Raw genomic sequence first — 23,135 nt, 5'->3', positions numbered from 1 at the left:
TGATCACTTGAGCTGTACTTATGGATGGTCCTCAGGTGAAATGTGTTTTTGATTTCAGGGCAGCTCAGCGGCCCATAGAGGCACGGTCTTGGGTGCAGTCTGTGTGGAGTTTGCACGTTCTGCTTGTGACTGCATGGGTTTCCTCTGAGAGCTTCAGTTTCCTCCCATATCCTGAAGATGCTGGGGTTTGGTAGGTTAACTGACAATTGTAAATTGCCCCTAGTGTGCAGGTGAGTGATAGAATCTGAGGGTAGGGGTTAGTTTATGAGAATGTGGAACTAATCTGAGATTTAGGATAAAAGGGTGGTTAATTGTCAACATGGAGTTGCTGAGCTGTAGGGCCTGTTCCCATGCTGTAAGTCTCTGTGAACATTGAACATATGCTAGAACACTACCGTGCACTTCAGACCACAATGCTCTACCAATCTTTTTAGCTATTCTAAGTTCAATTTAACTCTTCCGTCCCACATAGCCCCCAATTTTTCTTTGTCCATGTGTCTACATTAAATATCCCTAATATGGTGACCTCTACACCAATCCTGGCTGTGCATTCCGAGCACACGCTACTCTCTGTGTTAAAAAAAAACCTTCCTCTGACATCCCGCCTATACCTTCCTCCAATCAGTTTAAAATTATGCCTTCTTGTGTAGTAATTCCTGCCCTGGGAATAGTCGTTGGTTGAGCACTCTAACCCTCCCTCACTCCTCACTCACAGAGTGTAAGTCACAAGTCACAATGTGGAGAGATAAACATCTCCTTCGTTAAGACGGATGGGAGGAGTGATAAAACAGAGATAATTAATCACATTATAGTGATGACTAATATCATTGATGAATGTTTCTGTAATTTACATCATGGTAATTCCCCTGCATATTTAAAAAGGAAACGTAACACCTTTCTCTCCAAAATACATTCAGTATGTAGGTCCCAATAATGAACTAGATTTAAATTAGTTTATTGGATTCAAGCAGCTAAGTAAATATTATTGTTGGAGAAACTCTTCTGACTCTGAGATATTATTTTAAATCAAATGTGTGGGAGTCTAGCAGATAGCTTTACTACACATCACATCCAACACTATTCAGATCCCAGATAAGCAGGTGGAATAAAGTGGCTCCAAAGAGTCTTTAGCAGTTGCTGCTCGATTAGGTACAGGATGAACAACGAGGAGTCACTGCCCACATTTTCAATATTCAGTCTGATTGAGCAAGAACAATAGTTTTTGTACTGTGTCACGTAACACCACGGTCCTGACAAAACGGTTTCTCACTTTTACTATGTACTGTACCAGCAGTTATGGTCGAAACGACAATAAGAAGTGACTTGACGTGAGGGGGATGGAACAGGCATCAGAGGAGAAGAATGTTTGGTCTATTTAGTTACAATTGCCCCATATGTAAGTTCCCTCTCAAGATGCGGATTTGTCCTGTATTCATCATCATCTATAGATAACGAAGGAAGAGTGTCAGGTCTGGCAGTTCTTCAGGCCAGTTCTACACAATTTGCTGCTTCTATCCAACTTGCGCGCTCCAAATCTTTCCAATGATCATCTGCTTCCACATTATTATGGTATGCCTTCTAAGACCAATTAGAAAGGAGCTATTGAAAAAGTGCTTAATTACTTTCATAATTTGCAGATAGTACACAGTGCAGATGGGTGGTGGGGTGGAGATATATCTCTACCAAAGGAGATGTAAGGCATTCCTTCCATCCTTTAGCCTGCAGGTCACCCTCGGGCAAGGAGTAGCACCTGCTTAGCCTTCCCCCCTTCCCCGGATCAGGGTCACATGAAGCCATGGGATCAGGAGGTGTAGGGTCCTATGAGTGGCTGGCGCATATCACAAGACTTGGTTGTGCGGCCACTGACACCAGGCAGACAATCTCTGAGGAGTATTGACAATGGCTGGAGCCACCTGTCTTGCAAAGACACTGCCCAGAAGAAGGCAACAGCAAAGCACTTCTGTAGAAAAATTTGCCAAGGGCAATCTCGGGCAGAAGACCATGATTGCCCATGCCATATGACAAGGCACATAATGATAATGATGATTGCGGATATCGCATGTGTGGGCCTAAAAGCTTTGGTGTTCAAGGCAGCAAATGAAGCTTCATTGGAGTTTGAGCTGTGTTTAGGTAAATTCATAGAGGGCACCGCATCATGCACCTGACATCCTTTGTAGGTGGATTCATGTGAGGTACTCTTTACAGAATACAGAGAATCTGATCTACCATAATTAATCCTAGACTTTTGCCTATCTGATAAACTGGTTGAAAGAAGGCAGTGTAATTGAAGTTACATATATAAGAGACGTCCAAAGTACTCTTGATTAATATCACACATCAGGTTTAATGAGAACATTTAAACCCAGGGAGTTAATGTGTGCAATAGCAATATTCCCTCAAAAATTATCTGCATTTGTGATAATGGTATTGCTCATATTGGAAGGAAAGACGCAGTGAAGGTCCACAATTTTCAGTCAGAGGACTGCAATTGGCTTGGATGTAGTTTAGTGGCCTACATTGTGAGTTCAGAGCCCAATTCAGAAATTTGCAAAGGACTCAAAAAATTGAAAGTGTGAGAAGATAGCAATAGATTGATAGAGAGGAAAGACAGTCTAATAAAATGTGATGGGTTGTGGCTGATGATATTCAATATAAAAATGAGGAGGTGTAAAGGGAAGGCAATATATATTAAACTTGACAATTTCAAACAGGATGCAAGAAGTAAGGTGGTACGGTAGCTTAGTAAGGTGGTAACGCTTCACAGTGCCGGCTATAAGATCCTACCCTTGTCTGTAAGTCACACTCTTCCTGGTGACTGCATTGGTTTCCTCTAGATGCTTTGCTTTTCTTCCACATTCCGAAGATGTACAGGTTAGGGCTACTGAGCTGTGGGCATGTTAAGTTGGCACCGCAAGCACGATGACCCTTGTGGGCTGCCCTCTGCAATTTCTCGATGCAAAAGAATCATTCCATCATTCCATTCTATGTTTCAATGTGCATGTCTCAAATAGTGCTAATCTCTCCAGCAAAGGAGCAACTTGAGACTACTGGAGCACAGAACGTTAAACGTGTTGGACACTGTTGCTTTTGTGATCTAAAGTTTCTTTAGAAGTGAAGAATGAGCAAGAAATTCATGGCCATTTTATTAAGTATTCCAAGGGCAGAAAACAAGCAACAAGGAGGGGCCAAAAGAACAGAGGAAAGACCAGGGAAAAAAAGCAACCATGCTCATCGCATCCCAGACTAGAGATAAAAAAAATCCAATGATAACAATTAACCTATAGAATTGTCAGACTCAAGCGTGACACCTGCTACTGAAAGCTAAGTAGTTTCTAGAAAAATACAGAAGCAATTGCCCCATAATTACTGGAAAACTCTCTGAACATTTAAATATATATAGGTGATTTATATAAAAATACAGGCAAGCATAGGAAAGTTAAACTATAAGAAAAATAACAATTCTACACCCCAATCCAACAAAAGGTACCCAATAAGTTAAGAAGGAGACATATGAACTAGATTTATTTAAGGAGCATAAAATTACATATACACACACACACACACACACACACACACACACACACAAGTTACTTTGGCTTTAGTAGAAGAATTAAGTCAAAATACATGCAGCTCATTTTAGGAACAAGAGGAAGTGTTTTGAGAGGCTGGTGAAGAAGTGCATTAGAATAGACCTGGGATGATGGATTGCAGCTGCCTGCATGGAGCGGCAAGGATGGGGTTGTTCTAACTGCAGCGAATTGGAAATTTGACAACATAATGGAGTGTTTACATAATTTAAAGAGAAATTGCTCTTAATAGCTCGAGAAAGTTGTCCTGGAGCACAGAATGAAGGCAGTCAGCACAAGAATCACATACAACATGAAGGAACATTATTTTATGTAGTGAATGGTTTGAATGCATTTTTGAAAGTATGTTGGGAACAGATTAGGTACCAATGTTCAAATGGGAATTTGATAAAATGTGGAGTAGAAACTTATTGGTACAGAAAGAAAAGAATGGAACAACGGAACGCGGTATTTTGTTTTTTCAATAATTCATTGCAAATATAATGGACTGAATTCCTCTGTGTTCTATTATTCTGTGATTCTATGATTTTGTTTGTGGTCGATGAGTGGTCTTGAGTTGAGAAGTGTATCTTTTTTTTGTTTGTTGATGGTGGGAAATGGTTAGACTTTCTCTTGCAGGGGATGGTCATTATTTGACCTTTGCTGCAATCACAACTCAGTGTTGTTCATCAAATGCAATGTGGTCAGAGACTGGCTGCTTTATTATCTGAGCTTTTGGTGATTTATCAAACCTCAGACAAGAAAGCCAATGCCGTATTGTCTAAACCCACAGATACATACAGGAAGAACATTTTATAATACTATCAGTGACCATGTGTCCTCCAGCTCTTAAAGTTCTTGAGAGTTTAGTCATCTCAAGCCTCATTCCCCTGGCTAGAGAGTTTTAATGCCAGGTTATAAACTCAGCTGCTTAGGACTAAGAATGGGAGAAATGTCTTTCCTAGGAAAACCTGTAGCGTGCATAAGACTGAGGGGAGAATACAGCTGCTGAGGCCTTATCCTTTGGATGGGGTTCTCATTTGTGACAGTTTTGTAGGGAAAAGAGTTTCCCCCTGTCTCCTGATCAATATTGATACCTCAGTATTACTGAAAGAGATTCTCTCTTCACAATCAAATTGCTGTGCAAGTAAACTGCCTCACCTTGTACTCAGCAATCATCATCATCATGTGCCATGTCATATGACATGGGCGATCACTGTTTCATGATCATGATTGTTCTTGGCAAATTTTTGGCTTGCCATTGCTCACTTCTGGATAGTGTCACTAGTAGATGGGTCACCCAGACATTATCAATATTCATCAGAGATTGCCTGCCTGGCGTCAGTGGTCTTGTGATATGCTTCAGCTGCTCACACGACCATCCACCACCTGCTCCCAATGCTTCACGTGACAACGATCAGTGGGCTAAGCAGATGCTACACCTTACCTAAGGTTGACCTGTGGGCTAGCAGAGGGAGGGAGTGCCTTACACCTCCTTTGGTAGAGATGTATCTCCACCCTGACATGCAAACTCAGTAATAATGGCCACACTTCAAAAGAACATCGTTGTGAAGTATTTTAGGACACTTTGAGGCTGTTAAAGTAGCTATCTAAATGCAAGTTCTTTCATTCCTTATCTCTTTAATCATTTTTGAAAATTGGAAGATTGATCTGTGGTTAACCTCCCTCTTTTTTTTCAGAAGGCATCCTGTCTGATTGATAATTCAATTAATAATTTAAACTCTTAAAGATGCTGAAACAGACGGGATCCGGAGATCAGTGAAGCTTTTGGAAATAGTCTATACAGGGCAGCTCGGTGGACTTTTGAAACATTTCTTTTGAGATCTGATCTACTCTTGTTGTCATGTTATTTTGGTGACTAATCCTCTTAGACCTCCAAATATTGGAAATGGGATAGCCAGCAATGGTAACGCCTTCTCATGATTTAAACAAAGATCGAGTATGTACAGCCTTCTGAGGTAGAAAATTCCAAAGGTTCACAACACCTCTGTGGTGTATGTAAATAAGTATGATATCACTCTATACTGAATTTGATGGGGCGTATTTCACTCAGAATGAAGGAAGTGGTTACAGGATTGTCATAGAGTCAGATATGCTGAAACAGGCCCTTGAGGCACCGCAGAGTGTGTCAGCCACCAAGTCTCCATTTTAGAACAATCCTATTTTGCTCTCCTCACATTCTCAGCAGCTGTTCTGTTTCTGTAGGTCACCAGCACACTTTACAGTGGCCATTTAGGCTGACCAGTCCACTAGTTGTTAGGATGTAGGAAGGAACTGAGCAGAGGGTGTGGGGGAGGGGGGGGGGGGGAAGGGGAAATCCACAGGTTCACAGAAAAAGCACAGGAAAACACAGCACCCTGACTCTCTCCCTCCACACAGATAGTGCCTAAGGTCAATACCGAAACTAGGTCATTGAAGCTATGAAGCAGCATTCTGCCTGCCGCACCATTTTATCATACCTTTTGAAGGAGAACTAGATTGGTTCAAAGTTCAAAGTAAACTCATTATCAAAGTACACGTATGTATTACACTGAGTTTCATTTTCTATGTGGGCATTCACAGTAGATACACAGAAATACAATAAAACTAATGAGAAACTACACACAAAAATGGACAAACAACCATACCGTGCAAAAGAAGACAAACTGTGCAAGTGCAAAAAAACCCAAAAAATAACAATAAATAAATAATAAATAACATTGAGAACACGAGTTGCAGAGCTCTTGACGTTGAGTCCGTAGGTTGTGGAAACAGTTCAGTCTTGAGGTTTTTGTGGGGGTGAATAGGAACTGAAGGACATTCAGTAGAGTTTAGAGGGAATGACTATGAAGAGGATAAATACTTTGCTGTTTGTTCTGCGGAGAATGCGACACACATTTCTTTGAGTTGAATTGAATGTGCTCGCATCCATGAGCTATGAAGAAGAAAATAAAGACATCATCAACTCTGCAACAACTCAGAGCTGTGGAATTTGTTGGTGTCATCTTTCCTAGTGAGGGCTGAAGGGGAAATCCTCTGGTTCTGCCTCAGTGCTGATGGTTATTCTAGAAATTTACAGCAGTTATGATGAAATCACAGTTAGGTACCGGATTTTTTTTTTGCCACAAGGAACTTGCTGACCTGGAAGGCCAAATTTAGCACTAAGTAATAAAAGAATAAAAAATTGAAGGATTTTTTCTTCATTTCATTCTAAAAAGCGCAGTTACTCTCCACTTGTCTACATTTGTTCACAGCTGATTTGACAAAAACACTTGCTGTACACATTTTAGCTGGCGTAAATTTGGAAATTAAGGATAAATGTTTGTAAGACTGCTTTCATATTCATACAGTATTACAGCATATTTTATCTCTTACAGATCTTTGAGAAATTTTCCAGCTGACTGCCACTCCTCTATACTTCCCCTAAACGCCTTTCATTTTTGTTTGATTTTTCATGCATTCAGTCATACATAGATCAAAGTTCAAAAAGTTCAAAGTAAATGTGATTATCAGAGGACATATATGTCACTACATCCAACCCTCAGATTCATTTTCCTGCGTGTATGTTCTTCAGATCTGTAGAATAGTAACTGTAACAGGATCAATGAAAGATCACGTGGAGTGCAGAAGACAATAAACTGTGCTAATGCAAATATAAATAAATAGCAATAAATAATGAGAACATGAAATAACAAGATAAAGAGCCCTTAAAGTGAGATCATTGACAGAGGGAAATCTCACTGGATGGACAAGTGGGTGTAGTTATCCTATTTTCTTCAAGAGCCTGATAGTTGAGGGGTAGAACTGTTCTTGAACCTGGTGGTGCGAGTCCTGAGGCTCTTTTACCTTCTACTTGATGGCAGCAGCGAGAAAACACCATGGCCTGGGTGGTGGGGATCTCTGGTGATGGATGCTGCTTTCCTACAACAGTGTTTCATGTAGATGTGCTCAGTGGTTGGGAGGGCTTTACCCATGAAGTACTGGGCCAAATCCATTACCTTTTGTACGATGTCCTATTCAAAGACATACACTGTATACTACTAATGAAACTACTGCCATGTAGTTCATTCCAAATAATAACATATTGGGGCATGTGAAAACCCTTCAAATTTGTCCTACTTGTTAAAAAAAGCTGGAAGTAATTCAAGATTATCAATGCATGTTGAGATACCATTTTTCAGAATATCTCTGCTCGGGGCACAAGAATGCCTCTCTTCTCTCTCTCTCTCTCTCTCTCTCTCTCTCTCTCTCTCTCTCTCTCTCTCACTTCTTTATCACTTTTATCTCTAATTCTCAGTTTTTATAGCAATTGCTACCTTGACAAGTTTGACCTGCATACTGTCAGTGAACTTGTATCTATGCTCAAAGTGGGGAGGGCTTACCTCTATTGGACTAGGCTGTGTCCCCGGTTTTTACCAGGCTTTTCCATTCCTGGGCATTGGTGTTCCCATACCAGGCTGTGATGCAGCCAGTCAGGATGCTCTCCACCGCGCATCTATAAAATTTCTCAACGTTTTAAATGACAAGCCAAATCTGCACAAACTTCTGAGACAGGTATTGTCATGCATTCTTTGTGATGACACTCGTGTAATTTTTCATTGATTCTATTGCATTTCTCTGTTCTACTGTGAATGCCTGAAAGAAATTGAACCTCAGGCTTTATAAGGTGACATATACGTACTTTGATAATAAACTTACTTTAAAATTTGACATTCCCTCTGCTCGCTCCACCCCTCACTATTTTCGCAACTTAAAACATTTTTGTTTTCTCATATTTCCAGTTCTCATGGAGGATCCTTGATCCAGAAGGCCAGCTCTGTTTCATTCCCCATGGATGCTGCTTGCAACATATTTTTCTGTTTCTGCTCGTGAATATTCCTGGCAAAGACAACTTTAATGTTGTACAAAAACACCAGAAGAGAAATGATCCTTCATCCTCACTTTCTGTTATTGGAGATGTTGTAGTATTGAAAGTTCTAATGTTGAAAGGAGGAATTTTAGTGTTCCATTTTGGCACTCCCTGTCTGAGTCAGCACCCGATGGAAGCACAGTTTCATATTAATGTTGCTTACGTCACAAAAATCAGAATTCCCCAAGGAGCTTTACATTGAATTCCACGTATTGAACATGCAACACACACAAAATGCTGGAGGAATTCAGCAGATCAGGCAGCATTTATGGAAATGAATTATTAGTCAACGTTTTGGGCCGAGACTCTTCTTCAGGAATGGAAAGGAGGAGGGAAGACGCTGGAATATAAAAGGTGGGGGGGAGGGGGTGGGAGGCTAGTTAGAAGCTGATAGAAGAAGCCAAGTGAGTGGGAAAGGTAAAAAGCTGGAGAGAAAGGAATCTGATAAGAGAGGAGAGTGGTCAATAGGAGAAAGTGAAGGAGGAGGGGATAGGTAGGTGAGGAGAGGTAAAAAGCCAGAGTGGACAATAGAATAAGAGGGGAAAGGGACCAAAAAAACTTTTTAACAGGAATCGGTATTCATGCCATCAGGTTAGAGGCGACCCAGACGGAGTATAAGGTGTTGTTTCTCTGCCCTGTGGGTGGCCTCATCTTGGCACAATGGGAGTTGGTATTAAAATGCGTGGCCACTGAGAAGATCTGCTTTTGGTGGATGGAGCTCGACGAAGTGGTTTGTAATGGTCTCACCATACTGAGCATGTAGTCACTATTGTAACCTTCATGAACTAACTCAGACCCCGATGACCCCATGACCTCAGCGTCTGAGGCCAACATGAGAGCATCCTTCAGGAGGGTGACCCCGTGGAAATGCATCCAGTCCAGATGGGGTACACGAATGAGTACTAATGACTTGTGCTGATCAACTGGCTGGAGTGTTCACCGATACCCTAAACCTCGCAACTTTCTCACATGCAGCAGACCCCAGTCAGTTCAGATTGGCAATAGCATCTCCTCCACAATCTCCATCAGCACAGGTGCACCACAAGGCTGTATGTTTAGCCCCCTGCTCTACTCGCTTTATACTTATGACTGTCAGGCTAAGCACAGCTCCAATGCCTTATTTAAGTTTGCTGATGACACTGCTGCCATTGAGCAAATCAAAGGTGGTGATAAATCAGCATATAAGATACTGAAAATCTGGTTGAGAGATGCCAATAACAACAACCTTTCATTCAATGTCAGCAAGACCAAGGAGCTGATTATTGACTTCAGGAGGACAAAATCGGAGGCCCATGAACCATTCCTGGCTGGGAGATTAGAGGCGGAGACGGTCAGAAACTTTAAATTCCTCGGTGTTCTCATTTTGGAGGATCTGTCCTGGGCCAAAGTGCAATTATGAAGAAAGCACAGCAGTACCTCTACTTCCTTAGACGTTTACAAGGATTTAGCATGTCATCTAAAACTTCAACAAACTTCTATAGACGTGCAGTGGAGAGTATATTGGCAGATTGCATCATGAACTGGTATGGAAACACCAATGCTCTTGAATGGGAAGTACTACAAAAAGTAGTGGATATAGCCCAGTCCATCATGGGTGAGGACTTCCGTACTATTGAGCACATCTACATGTCACAGGAAAGCAACATCTATCAGCAAGGACTCCCGTCACCCTGACCTTGCCCTCTTCTCGTTGTTGCCATCAGGAGGAAGGTAAAAATCCACACGACCAGGTTCAGAAACAGTTCAACCATCAGGCTCTTGAACCGGAGGGATAACTTCATTCAAACTCACTTGCTCCATCACTGAACTGTTCCCGCAACCTATGGACTCATCTTCAAGGGATCTTCATCTCCTGTTCTCAGTATTTATTGCTTATTTATTTATTATATTTTTTCTCTTTTGTACTTGCACAATTGTTGTCCTTTGCACATTGGTTGTTGTCTTTTGTCAATAAAGGATGCGATCCTTTATTGATCCTATTGCGTTCCTTGGATTTACTGCGTATGCCCACAAGAAAACAAATCTCATATATGTACTTTTATGTACCTTTGTAAATAAATTTACTTTGAACTTTCAACTTGCACAGGAATAACTGGAACAGCTGATTTGGGTACAATAGTTCTGCCTAAATAACCAGGAGAAAGTGGCCAGATAATCATACCATTGCAGTCGGTTGGGGAGCAAAATATGCGGCAAGTTCCTATATACTTCCACTGTATAATGTGAAAGCACAGTGAGTTTTAGCTTTCACCTCTCTAATGACACATATACCCTCAACATTCTGACTCAGAGGCAAGACTGCAAGCTAATGAAACAGTACCAATATCCTATTAGGGAGTTAGTGCCAAAACTGCACATTCCACACTAATTATTGCGCTTTATGTGTCCATTACACATTCAAGCCTAACAAGCCTCACCTTCAGTTGTTAAGAAAGCATACGGTATGTTGGCCTTCAAATAGTCAGGGGACTGAGTTCAGGAGATGCGAGGTAATGTTGCAGTTCTATAAAAACCCGCATCAGACTATATTTGGAGTATTTTATTCAGTTCTGGTAATCTTGTTATAGGGAGGATGCAGAGGAGATTTACCAAGATACTGCCTTGTCTAAAAGGCGAGCTAGTGCTTTACTCTTTGGAGCTAAGGAGGATGAAAGGTGACTTGATACAGGTATACAAGAAGATAAGAGGCATAGATCAGGAAGGCAGCCGGAGACATCCCAGGGCAGAAACGGCTAATACAAGGGGCATAATTTTAGGGTGATTGGAAGAAAGTAGAAGGAGGAGTCCTGCTGAATGGTCTCAGACCAAAACGTTGACTGTTTACACTTCTCCGTAGATGCTGCCTGGCCTGTTGAGTTCCTCCAGCATTTTGTGTGTGTTACTTGGATTTCCAGCATCTGGAGATTTTCTCTTGTTTGTGGTGGGATGGCAGAGGTAAGTTCTTTACACAGACTGATGAATGCCCTGTCAGGGGTGGTGGTAGAGGCAGATACATTCGGTGCATTTAAGAAACTCTTAAATAGACACCTGGAAGATAGAAAAATGGAGGGTTATGTAGAAGGGAAATGTTTGATTGGTCTTAGATTGGCTTATAAGATCATCACAAATTAATGGGCTGAAGGACTATGCTGTGCTGTAACATTTTATATTCTAAGATCTATGTTCAGTAACACAATAGGAAGAAATTTCCCTTGCTATCCTTGAAATAGAGAGAAAGAAATCTTGAACATAATTACATGGGAATGCAAAGGATAAATGGTAGGAAACAGGCCATTTAGCACAATGAGCCTTTGTTGGCGCTTATGTTCCACTTGAACTTTCTCCCAACTTTCCTCACCCCTCTAGCAGTGTGTCACTCTATTCCACTCTCTCTCAGAGGCATGCCCAGCCTCCCTTTAATGTAATAGAGACACACAGTATGGAAACTGTCCCTTTGGCTCTGTGACTCCACACTATCAATTGCCGATTTACACTAATCTTGAACTAGTCCATGTTATTCTCCCAACACTTCCTTAATACTGCCTCGATGTACATTTGTTTGGTTTGACCTGTATGGATGGCATGCAAAAAAAAGACTTTTACTGTATCTTGGTACATGTGACATTAATAAATCAATTAAAACAAATTAATTGGTTCTACCACACACCTAAACACTGTGAGAAGTTTACTTTTACATTCTTAGGAGTTTTAGGAGTTTGGGATGTTACTAAAAACTTTCTTAGGGATGTTACTAAAAACTTTGACAAATTTCTATAAATGCACTGTGGAGAGTATCCTATCAGGATGCATCAGGCCTGGTATGGAAATACCAATGCTCAGGAACTGAAGAGTCTACAGAAAGTGGTGGATACAGCCCAAATCCATCACAGGCAAAGCCCTCCCCACAATTTACATGGTGTGCTTCTCCAGGAAATCAGCATCCATCATCCAGGCAATACTCTCATCTCGCTACTACAATTGGGCAGGAGTACAGGAATCCTACGTCCCATGCCACCAGGTTCAGAAACAGTTGTTACCTTACAACCGTCAGATTCCTGAAGCGGCATGGATAACTTCACTCAACACATCTCTGAACTGATTCCACAACCTACAGACTCACTTTCAAGGACTCTGCAACTCATCAGTCTACAACTCATCTTCTCACTATTATCTATTTTTTATTTGCATAGTCCATCTTCTTTGGAACATTGGCTGCCAGTTTTTGTTTTTGTAAATTTTTTCATAATATCTATTCTATTTCTTTATTTTACAGTAAATGCCTGCAATAAAATGAATCTCAAGGTAGTATATGGTGACATAGACATTCCTTGATAATGGCGAACTAACCTACCAACCAGCACATCTTTGGGAAGTGGGAGTACACTAGAGTACATAAAGGAAATGCATATCATCACAATAAGAATATGGAGAAAGCACAGACTCCACGATATCCTGAAGTGGGAAGGTGGACAGCCAGAGGTCGTGGTACATATTGGTACTAATGACATAGGTAGGAAAAGGGAGGAGGTCCTCAAAACAGACTACAGGGAGTTAGGAAAGAAGCTGAGAAGCAGAACCTCAAAGGTAGTAATCTCGGGGGTAGAGATAGCCCAGGAAATTATAGACCAGTGAATCTTACATCAGTGGTTGGTAAGATGATGGAGAAGATCCTGAGAGGCAGGATTTACGAACATTTGGAGAGGCATAATATGATTAGGAATTGTCAGCATGGTTTTGTCAAAGGCAGGTCGTGCTTTATGAGCCTAATTGAATTTTTTGAGCATGTGACTAAACGCATTGATGAAGGTAGAGCAGTAGATGTAGTGTATATGGATTTCAGCAAGGCATTTGATAAGGTACCACATGCAAGGCTTATTGAGAAAGTAAGGAGGCATGGGATCCAAGATGACATTGCTTTGTTGATCCAGAATTGGCTTGCCCACAGAAGGCAAAGAGTGGCTGTAGACAGGTCATATTCTGCATGGAGGACGGTGACCAGTGGTGTGCCTCAGGGATCTGTTCTGGGACCCCTACTCTTAGTGATTTTTATAAATGACCTGGATGAGGAAGTGGAGGAATGGATTAGTAAATTTGCTGATGACACAAAGGTTAGAGGTGTTGTGGATAGTGTAGAGGGCTGTAGGGGGTTACAGTGGGACTTCAATAGGATGCAAAACTGGGCTGAGAAGTGGCAGATGGGGTTCAACCCAGATAAGTATGAGGCGGTTCATTTTGGTAGGTCAAATATGATGGCAGAATATAGCATTAATGGTAAGACTCTTGGCAGTGTGGAGGTTCAGAAGGATCTTGGGGTCCGAGTCCATAGGACACTCAAAGCTGCATCGCAGGTTGACTCTGTGGTTAAGAAGGCATACGGTGCATTGGTCTTCATCAATTATGGGATTGAGTTCAAGAGCCGAGAGGTAATGTTGCAGCTATATAGGACCCTGGTCAGACTCCACTTGGAGTACTGTGCTCAGTTCTGGTCGCCTCACTACAGGAAGGATGTGGAAACTATAGAAAGGGTGCAGAGATTTACAAGGATGTTGCCTCGATTGGGGAGCATGCCTTATGAGAATAGGTTGAGTGAACTTGGCCTTTTCTCCTTGGAGCAACAGAGGATGAGAGGTGACCATAAGACCATAAGATATAGGAGCAGATGTAGGCCATTCAGCCCATCTAGTCTGCTCTGCCATTCAATCATGGGTTGATCCAACTCTTCCAGTCATCCTCACTCCCCTGCCTTCTCCCCATACCCTTTGATGCCCTGGCTAATCAAGAACCTATCTATCTCTGCCTTAAATACACCCAATGACTTGACCTCTACAGTTGCTTGTGGCAACAAATTCCACAGATTTACCACCCTCTGACTAAAGTAATTTCTCTGGATCTCAGTTCTAAAAGAATGTCCTCCAATCCTGAGATCGTGCCCTCTTGTCCTATAATCCTCTACAATGGGAAATAACTTTGCCATATCTAATCTGCTCAAGCCTTTTTACATTCTGAATGTTCCTATGAGATCCCCCCTCATTCTCCTGAACTCCAGGGAATATAGCCCATTGAGAAAGTAAGAAGGCATGGGATCCAAGTAGACATTGCTTTGTGGAGTCAGAATTGGCTTGCCCACAGAAGGCAGAAAGTAGTTGTGGACGGATCATATTACGACAGACGTGATAGAGGTGTATAAGATGATAAGAGGCATTGATTGTGTGGATAGTCAGAGACTTTTTCCAAGGGCTGAAATGGTTAACACAAGAGGACACAGTTTTAAGGTGCTTGGAAGTAGGTACAGAGGAGACCTCTGTCAGGGGTAAGTTTTTTACGCAGAAAGTGGTGAATGCATGGAATGGGCTGCAGGCAAAGGTGGTGGAGGCGGATATGATAGGGGCTTTTAAGAGGCTCCTGGATAGGTACATAGAGCTTAGAAAAACAGAGGGCTATGGGTAACCTGAGGTAATTTCTAAAGTAAGTACGTGTTCGGCACAGCATTGTGGGCTGAAGGGCCTGTATTGTGTTGTTGGTATTCTATGTTTCTACTTCAGAGGGCAGGAATTAAATTGGTTTGCTGAAACTGTGCGGTACCAGCTCTACCAGCTACAACACTATGAATCACAATTGAAAAACAAACTTTGGGGGTACTTGAAATGTGAAACAAATGTTGGGTGTATTCAGTTGATCAGGCACCATTTTCAGGAAAGGAAAACAAGGTTGTTGTAAAGGTGGAAATCTAACATGTTTTAAGTTTCAGAGAAAGGAGAAGAAAATAAAGGAGGTTGAAAGACAACAAAGCTGATAAGGCAGGGTGGTGAAGACTTGTAAAAAATCGCTGACTTGTCTGGGGGAGGTGTAAATAGTCGAGGAGAGCCAGGAGAGAAAAAAGACGAAGGAATGGCAGAATGGCCTAATCCTGGTGCCATGTTTTATGATCTTACGGTATTTCTTCATGTAATGGCTGTGTTTCCCTGCTCTTCTGCCTGAATTTTCACTTACCTGTATTTAGCTTATTTGACTGAGAAGGTTTTCTTTCATTACAGAAGGCAGACTTGTCCCAGCCCAGTCATAAACGGCCCTCAGGCAGCAGTCCGATGAGAGTCTTTGGTGCCTGGTAATGGTATTGGGTGTTGCCTGGTTTAACTCAGAGTTTGCTTGTTGTCTGCTTTGAGAATATATTACCATAACTTCGTAAATATATTCCACTGTGCCATGACTCAACAGGTAGGAGTGCTTCTGATCTATAATTTCCATCTTCTTTTACATCGTGCTCAGACAGGCAGCATAACCAGGGCCTCTGGCTGAGGTTGGGTGGGGTATGAGAAGGGCAAGCTTAGTCAGGCAGTACTTTGTTATTGATATGTAACCCACCCAGCCAATCAGAGCTCACAGAAACCCACTAACACTTGGCCCACGGAGTCTATTCATGTAAATTCCCACAGAAAAAATTAGAAAGGCTCACCATGTTCTAGATCTCACCTTTCCTAACTTCCCCTTACCAAGGTCTGCCACAGACCTTGCTTGTATCTCTGTTAAACTGAAGAGACACCAACCCACAGAATAAAGAGGGTTGAATTGGATAAAGAGGTAAACTTCTATAGATGTGTTTAGATTCTATAGATATGTGGTGGAGGGTATATTGAAAGGTTTCATCACAGCCTGGTTTGGGAACACCTTGTTTGGAAAACCTACGAAATGTAGTGGATATGCCCAGTCCACCATTGAGCACATCTAGATGGAGCGTAGTCGCTGAAAAGCAGCATCCATCATCAAGGAGTTCCATCATCCAGGCCATGCTTTTTTCTCGCTGCTGCCATTAGGAAGATACAAGAGCCTCTAGACCCACAAACACCAGGTCCAGGAACAGTTATTATCCCTCAACCATCAGGCTATTGAACAAGAGGGGCTAACTTCACTCAATTTCACTTGCCCCATCACTGGACTGTTCCCACAACCCAGGGACTCATTTTCAAAGACTCTATCTCATATTCTTGATATTTATTGCTTATTTATTGTTTTATTATTATTGATTTTTTTTTCTTTCTTTTTTGTATTTGCACAGGTTGTTGCTTTTTGCATATTGGTTGCTTGCCCGTCCTGTTGGGTGTCGTCTTTAATTGATCCTATTGTGTTTCTTGCTTTTACTGTGATTGGCTCAAGTGGTGAGAGGCTGAGAAGAGACAGTTATACGGAACGTTTTGATGCGTTCCCATCCGTGGCATGTCTCTTGCCTGTCAGTCTCAAGTGCGGCCGCCATGTGACAGTTTGGATGAACCATCTGTGAACAGAATGGGTACTATCTTCTCATCAGCCCTCATTGTTTTTAATGCATTTCTGTGGATCTTTTGGCTATATCAGCGATACTGATACCACTGCTGAGAAAGTTATAATGAACTTCCCCTCCAACTTACAGCGACGAAAATGAATCTTGGGGTTGCTTATGGTGATACGTATGCACTTTGATGATAATCTTAGTTTGAATTTTGAAGAGGTAGAAATGATGCTGGTATCATACACAGTGTTCGTCTAATTCTATTAATGAAGAATTCTTTTATGCAAAGGGTAGCGGAAATTCAGAGTTCCTGCTCCCAAAGAGTGATTGAAGCTGGGGATCTACCTGGATATTAAAGCTGAGATCAATAGGTCGTATCTGGTGACTGCAATGACACGTGCAGAGTAAATGCTGAGAAATTGGGTTTCAGATTCAGATTAGTTTGTGGTCATATACTCCAGGGTGCAACAAAATAGCTTGCCACAGAGAAATCACTGAACGTGATAATAATGAATGCAGTAATACATACAACAACGAGCGTAACACAAATTCTGTGTGTTACTAAAGCATAATTTCTGCCTCCTTTTCCACTTTACTCCTCTTTATTCTGCAGGATAATATCTGTTTCAGTTTACCAAAAAGTGCAAACAAGGTCTGCGATAGACCAGAATTGGAGAGAGGAGATTAGGGATCTGGGACATGGTAAATCCTGCAGGATTTTGCATGGATAGACTGGGTGGGTCAAGTTGCCTCCTACAGCGCAATTTGCAAAAGTGCAGAAAGAAATGTGAAAGTAGCGATACTAGAGAGAGGTCATTTGGGTCCTGAACTAGGGTGGATAACTTCACTTACTTCGACACCAAACTAATCACTGAACGCAAGCTATGGACTCACTTTCAAGGACTCTACAACTCATGTTATCAGATTAATTAATTAATGATGTGCACGGTTTGTCTTCTTTCACACATTGTCAGTATTTGTGTGTGTTATTTTTTCATTGATTTTATTGTACTTCTTCGTATCTACTGTGAATGCCTGCAAGAAAATATATCTCAGGATAGTATATGGTGACATGAACAGTACATAGTTCAATAATAAATTTACTTTGAACTTCCCTCAGCAGCATACTTGGGGCACCTGCCACTCTGTATAAAATCTTCCTGTAACTTCCCCACTCTCAGTTGAAAGCTAAAATTGTGTCTGGATCTATCTGCCATGGTTCTACCAGGAAATGATCGCTGGAGTGACTGCCCAGGGCTGAGCAACTTCAATGTGTGATTTGAGTGTAGAAATAATGTAGAAATAATAGATCCAAGATGTACAGAGAGAGTCGTGATGTAGGCCAAGCATGATCCAGTTGAATGCCAGAAAGGTTTTCTGGCAGTTCTATCACTAATATCCAAAGTATATCTAATACAGGGTAGCAGATTAATGGATATATGAATTACCTTCTACTGTTGAGTGGGTTAATCCTCAATCTGGTTAGTGTTGACTGATGAACTATGAAAAGATGAAACGCTCTGCTGGCGCAGGGGATCAGTCAGGTGAGTCGATACTTTGATGTGATGTTTTCTAGCAAGCATTTGGTGGGAATTTAGTGCCTATTTACTTCCGGATTAAGAATAACCAGCATTAAATGGGCCAAAGAAAGTTGGAAAGCCCACCTCCTAAAATATGTATTGGCAGTGATAAGCTGTTCCAATACACTCATAAACTCCCTTGGGGGCAGCGCAGTAGCGTAGTGGTTCATACAACGCTTTACAGTGCCAGAGACAAATGACTGGGGTTCGATTCCCACCGCAGACTGTAAGGAATTCGCACGTGACCAGGCCTCCTCTGGGAGCTCCAGTTTCCCCCACGTTCCAAAAGCGTATGGGTTAGGGATAGGGTGAGTGGGCTATGAGCGCGTTGTGTTGCTGCTGGAAGCACGGTGACACTTGTGGGCTGCCCCAGTACATCCTCGGACCGTGTTGGTTGTTGGTACAAGTGTTGCATTTCATACTATGTTTGAATGTAACAAATAAAGCTAATCTTTTACCAATAATGCAACTGAGCAAAGTTAACTCTTTGAATGGCAGTGACCTGTATTTACATTCCCATACAGTGTGCTACAGATATCAGCGACCTACATTGCTACCTTTCACTGTGTTCACCTCTGGCTGAACCAAAATAAAACATCCCATCTGTGAATCAAATAGGATAAATTGCTAGAGAATTAATATCTTCTTTTTCTCATCTTATGTTATTGCACCTCTCCTAGAGGCCCAAATTCTTCCTGGGATCCAAATACCAGTTTTCATTTGTCCGCTAGAATCTAGCATTTTGAATGTCTGGAGGCTATTTGATTAGTGTGGGAAGGTCAAAACGAGGACTTCAGTGGTATTGATGGCTGCTGTGGCCAACTCTAGGAGATCTGCTTAATCCTGTTCGGACAGGATGGCTGGAGAGGCTGGATAACAATGACAAACAAGACATCAGTCCCTGATGGGGTATCTGGTAGGGCAATGAAAACTGTGTCATCCAACTGGCAGGAGTGTTCAAAGACATCTTCAATCTCTTACTGCTACAGTAGGAGGTGGAGGTGCCTCAGTGACTATCACCCAGTTACCACTCACATCTGCTGTAATGAAGTGCTTTTAGAGGTGGGTCATAACAAGAATCAGCTACCGCCTCAGCAAGGACTTAGACCTGCTGCATTTCACCTGTTGCCACAATAGGTCCACAGCAGATGCAATCTTGCTGGCTCTCAGCTTAGCCTTGCACAACTTGGACAGTAGCAATATCGACGTCAGGCTTCTGTTCATTGATTACAACCCAACATTCAACACCATCATACCTTCAGAACTAATCAACAAGCTCCAAAGCCCGGATATCTGTGCCTTCCTCTGGAACTAGATCCTGGACTTCCTCATTGGGAGGCCACAATCAGTGTGGATCAGAAACAACATCTCTTCCTTGCTGACAGTCAAGGATGCTTGCTTATCCCACTGCTCTACTCTCCCCACACCCATGACTGTGTGTCTAGGCACACCTCAACACCATCTATAAATTTGCCGATGACACAACTATTGTTGGCGGAATTTCAGATGGTGAGACGGAGGCATGCAGGAGTGAGGTGGATCAGCTGGTTGAGTGGTGTTGCAAAGACAGCCTTATATACAACTTCAATAAGACCAAGGAATTGATTATGGACTACAGGAAGGATAAGTCGCAGGAACATACATCAGTTCTTATCGAGGGATCAGCAGTTTCAAGTTCCTGGGTGTCAACATCCTGGGCCCAACATATTGATGCAATTACAAAGAAGGCTACATTTCTTTAGAGGTTTGATGAGATTTGTTTTGTCATCAAAGACGGGCACTTCTTTACTAATGTACCGGGGAGAACATTCTAACTGGTTGCATCACATCTGGTGTGGAGAGGACACTGCACAGGGTTGGAAAAAACTGCAGAAAATTGCAAACTCAGCCAGCTCCACCACGGGCATCAGCCTCCCCAGCACTGAGGACATCTTCAAAAGGCGATGCATCAAGAAAGGTGGCGTCCATCAGTAAGGGCCCCCAGCATACAGGATATGCCCCCTTCTCATTTCTACCATCAAGGAGGAGGTATAGAAGTATGAAGACACACCTGGCATTTTAGGTGCCGTTTCCTCCCCCTCTGCCATCAGATTTCTGAATGGACAATGAACCCACGGACACCACCTCACAATGTTTTCCCCTCTATTTTTGCAATGTGTAATTAATTTTTTATATATATAGATCTTATTGTGATTTATAGTGATGTACTGTACTGCTGGGGCAAAACAACAAACTTCATGACAGATGTCAGTGATATTCAACTTGATTCTGATTCTGATTGGCTGCCTGGGTAATTCTATCTTGTCCAGTCTAGAAACACAAAGGAGATCAAATCCAGACTCCTACAGCTTCCCCTCCCATCACCTTCATCTGTGGTAACTAAATATTACCAATAAAATACCCAGGGTAATGGAAGCCACTGACGGGTCTGCCTGTCAGCCCACAGATAAAAAGATAAAGATTTGAAAATTAGCTTTATTTGTCACACATACATCAAAACAGTGAAAGATACAGTGATATGCATATTTTTGCATGGGCGACCAATACAGTCCAAGGATGTGCTGAGGGCAGCCCGCAAGTCTCCACTATGTTTCTAGCGTCGATGTAACATGCCCACAACTTACTAACAAAACTTGTACATTTTTGGAATGTGGGAGGTATCTTGAGCACCCGAAGGGACCCCCACACCGTCATGGAGAGAATGTACAAACTCCTCGGAGACATCATTATCATCAATATTATGTGCTGTGTCCTATGACGAGGCCTAGGACAAATTGTTCTTGGCAAATTCTACAGGAGTGGTTTGCCGTTGCCTTCTTCGGGGCAGTGTCTTCACAAGTCAGGCGACCCCAGCCATTATCAATACCCTTCAGAGACTGTCCGCCTGGCATCAGTGGTCGCATAACCAGGACTTGTGCTCTGCACCAGCTGTTCATGTGACCATCCATTTCCTGCTTCTGTGGCTTCACGTGACCCTGATCTGGGTGGGTGGGGGGCTAAGCAGGTGCGACACCTTGCCCAAGGGTGACCTGCAGGCTAGTGTAGGGAAGGGGCGCCTTCCACCTCCTTTGGCAGAGACATAACTCCACCCTGCCATCCTTGGAGAATTTAACCCTGTAAAGTGCTGCACTGACCACTGTGCTACTGTGCTGCCCCACCCCCCTCCCCAGAGCAGCATCCGTAACAAATCATCTGTAAGGCAACAGCGCTAATATCTGTCAAGCATTAGCAAAGAACATCTGTAACACAGCACCTATTGTGTGGATCTGAAACCCAGGACTGGTAAATCAGCACCTGTAAATCCACAACTCTCTCACAAACTCTCTGACGGAGTGTTTATAATGCAGCATCTCTTCTTCATTATCCATAGCTCAGCTTTTACAACACATCTTCAATACGGTACTGGCAGCAGCTTCTGCGATTTGGCATCAGCACCGCTACATTTGTAATGTAACGTTTCCAATAAAGCATTTGTTGCATAGCACCCTGAGCATGTTATTGAGAACAGCACAGCTAGGATATACTGCAGTAATGACCTGCATTACATAGTGCTTTCATAGAGATGAAAAGTGGAAATGAGTGAACAATATGTTTTGAAATACTAGAACCAAAAACCAAGGAGGTGAACTCAAGCTCAAGAACAAGTTTAAGTTGATTGTCATGGGCCTACATACTCAGAGTATAAATGCCAGGGAAGCTTTGTGGCAGCAACACCGTATATTACAAACATAAGTTAACATAGTTCTAATTAAAATGAATTATACATAACTTGTGTGACAAAATAACCAAACATAAAGCATAACAACATTAGTGCAAGCTGAGGAAAATATAGTCTGGGAAGAATTAGGGTTCATCAGGTTGGTTCAAGAACCTGCTGGCAGTGGGGAGGAAGCCATTGTTGAACCTTGGCATGTGGGCCTTCAGGCTCCTGTACCTCCTCCCTGACGGCAGCAGTGAAAAGAGGGAATTTCCTGGGAGGTGGAGGTTCATCCAAGTGGGTTTGAAAGGAGGAAAGAGAGATGACAGACTGAAGCTTGTTATATATAGAGATGTCCATAACAACCTATCAGCACCACCATGTCCAAGATACCCACAATGCACTGATGAAAACGGAATCTATTATTGTGTTAGCCAATCGGTGAGTTAATATTATTCATTAGAGGTGTTGGATTGGTGTGTAGAATAGTTTTTTTTTTGTAGTTTAATTTTCCTATGCTGGCTTGTATTTTTATATAATCACCTATATTCATGTAATTATTTAGTCAAATTTCCAGTAACTATGGTACGGTTGCTTCAGTACTTTTCTAGAAACTTCTTAGTTTTCAGTAGCAGGTGTTGTACTATTTAAATCTGGCTATTTCATAGGCTAATTGTTATCACCGGAATTTGTATTATCCCTAATTTAAATATGAGATGACTGGGACTGCTTTTTTTTTGCTCAATCAGCTCTACTTTCTTGTTTGTTTTCTGCTTTTGTAACATTTAATAAAACCGCTATAAGCAACAAGCTTTATGCCTCATTCTTGACTTTGGAAGAACTTGTCTCTCTCACTTCTTTTACATCTTCTTTTTCTTTTAAGTGTGGTCCTGGTACTGTTGGAGCCTGGGATCTACAGTTTGATGGCGTGTTTTTGGGCCAATTGAGTGACCTGCCGCTTTGCTGTCTCCGAAAAAGCTCTGGGAGGCGAGCGGCCTTGAGGCCAAGAAGCTCAGAGGTGGGGCACGAGCCCATGAGCGACTCCATTTCTCACCAATCTTATTGATTAAAGCGTCGAGGAAGATTAAAAACATCAAGGCGAGTGAGTGTTCAGTGCCGTTGACTAGCCTTGCGATCACTG

The sequence above is a fragment of the Hemitrygon akajei genome, chromosome 27 (assembly GCF_048418815.1).
Source record: "Hemitrygon akajei chromosome 27, sHemAka1.3, whole genome shotgun sequence".
NCBI classification, from domain to species: domain Eukaryota; kingdom Metazoa; phylum Chordata; class Chondrichthyes; order Myliobatiformes; family Dasyatidae; genus Hemitrygon; species Hemitrygon akajei.
The sequence above is the reverse complement of the archived record's forward strand: the minus strand, read 5'-3'. Positions refer to the sequence as shown.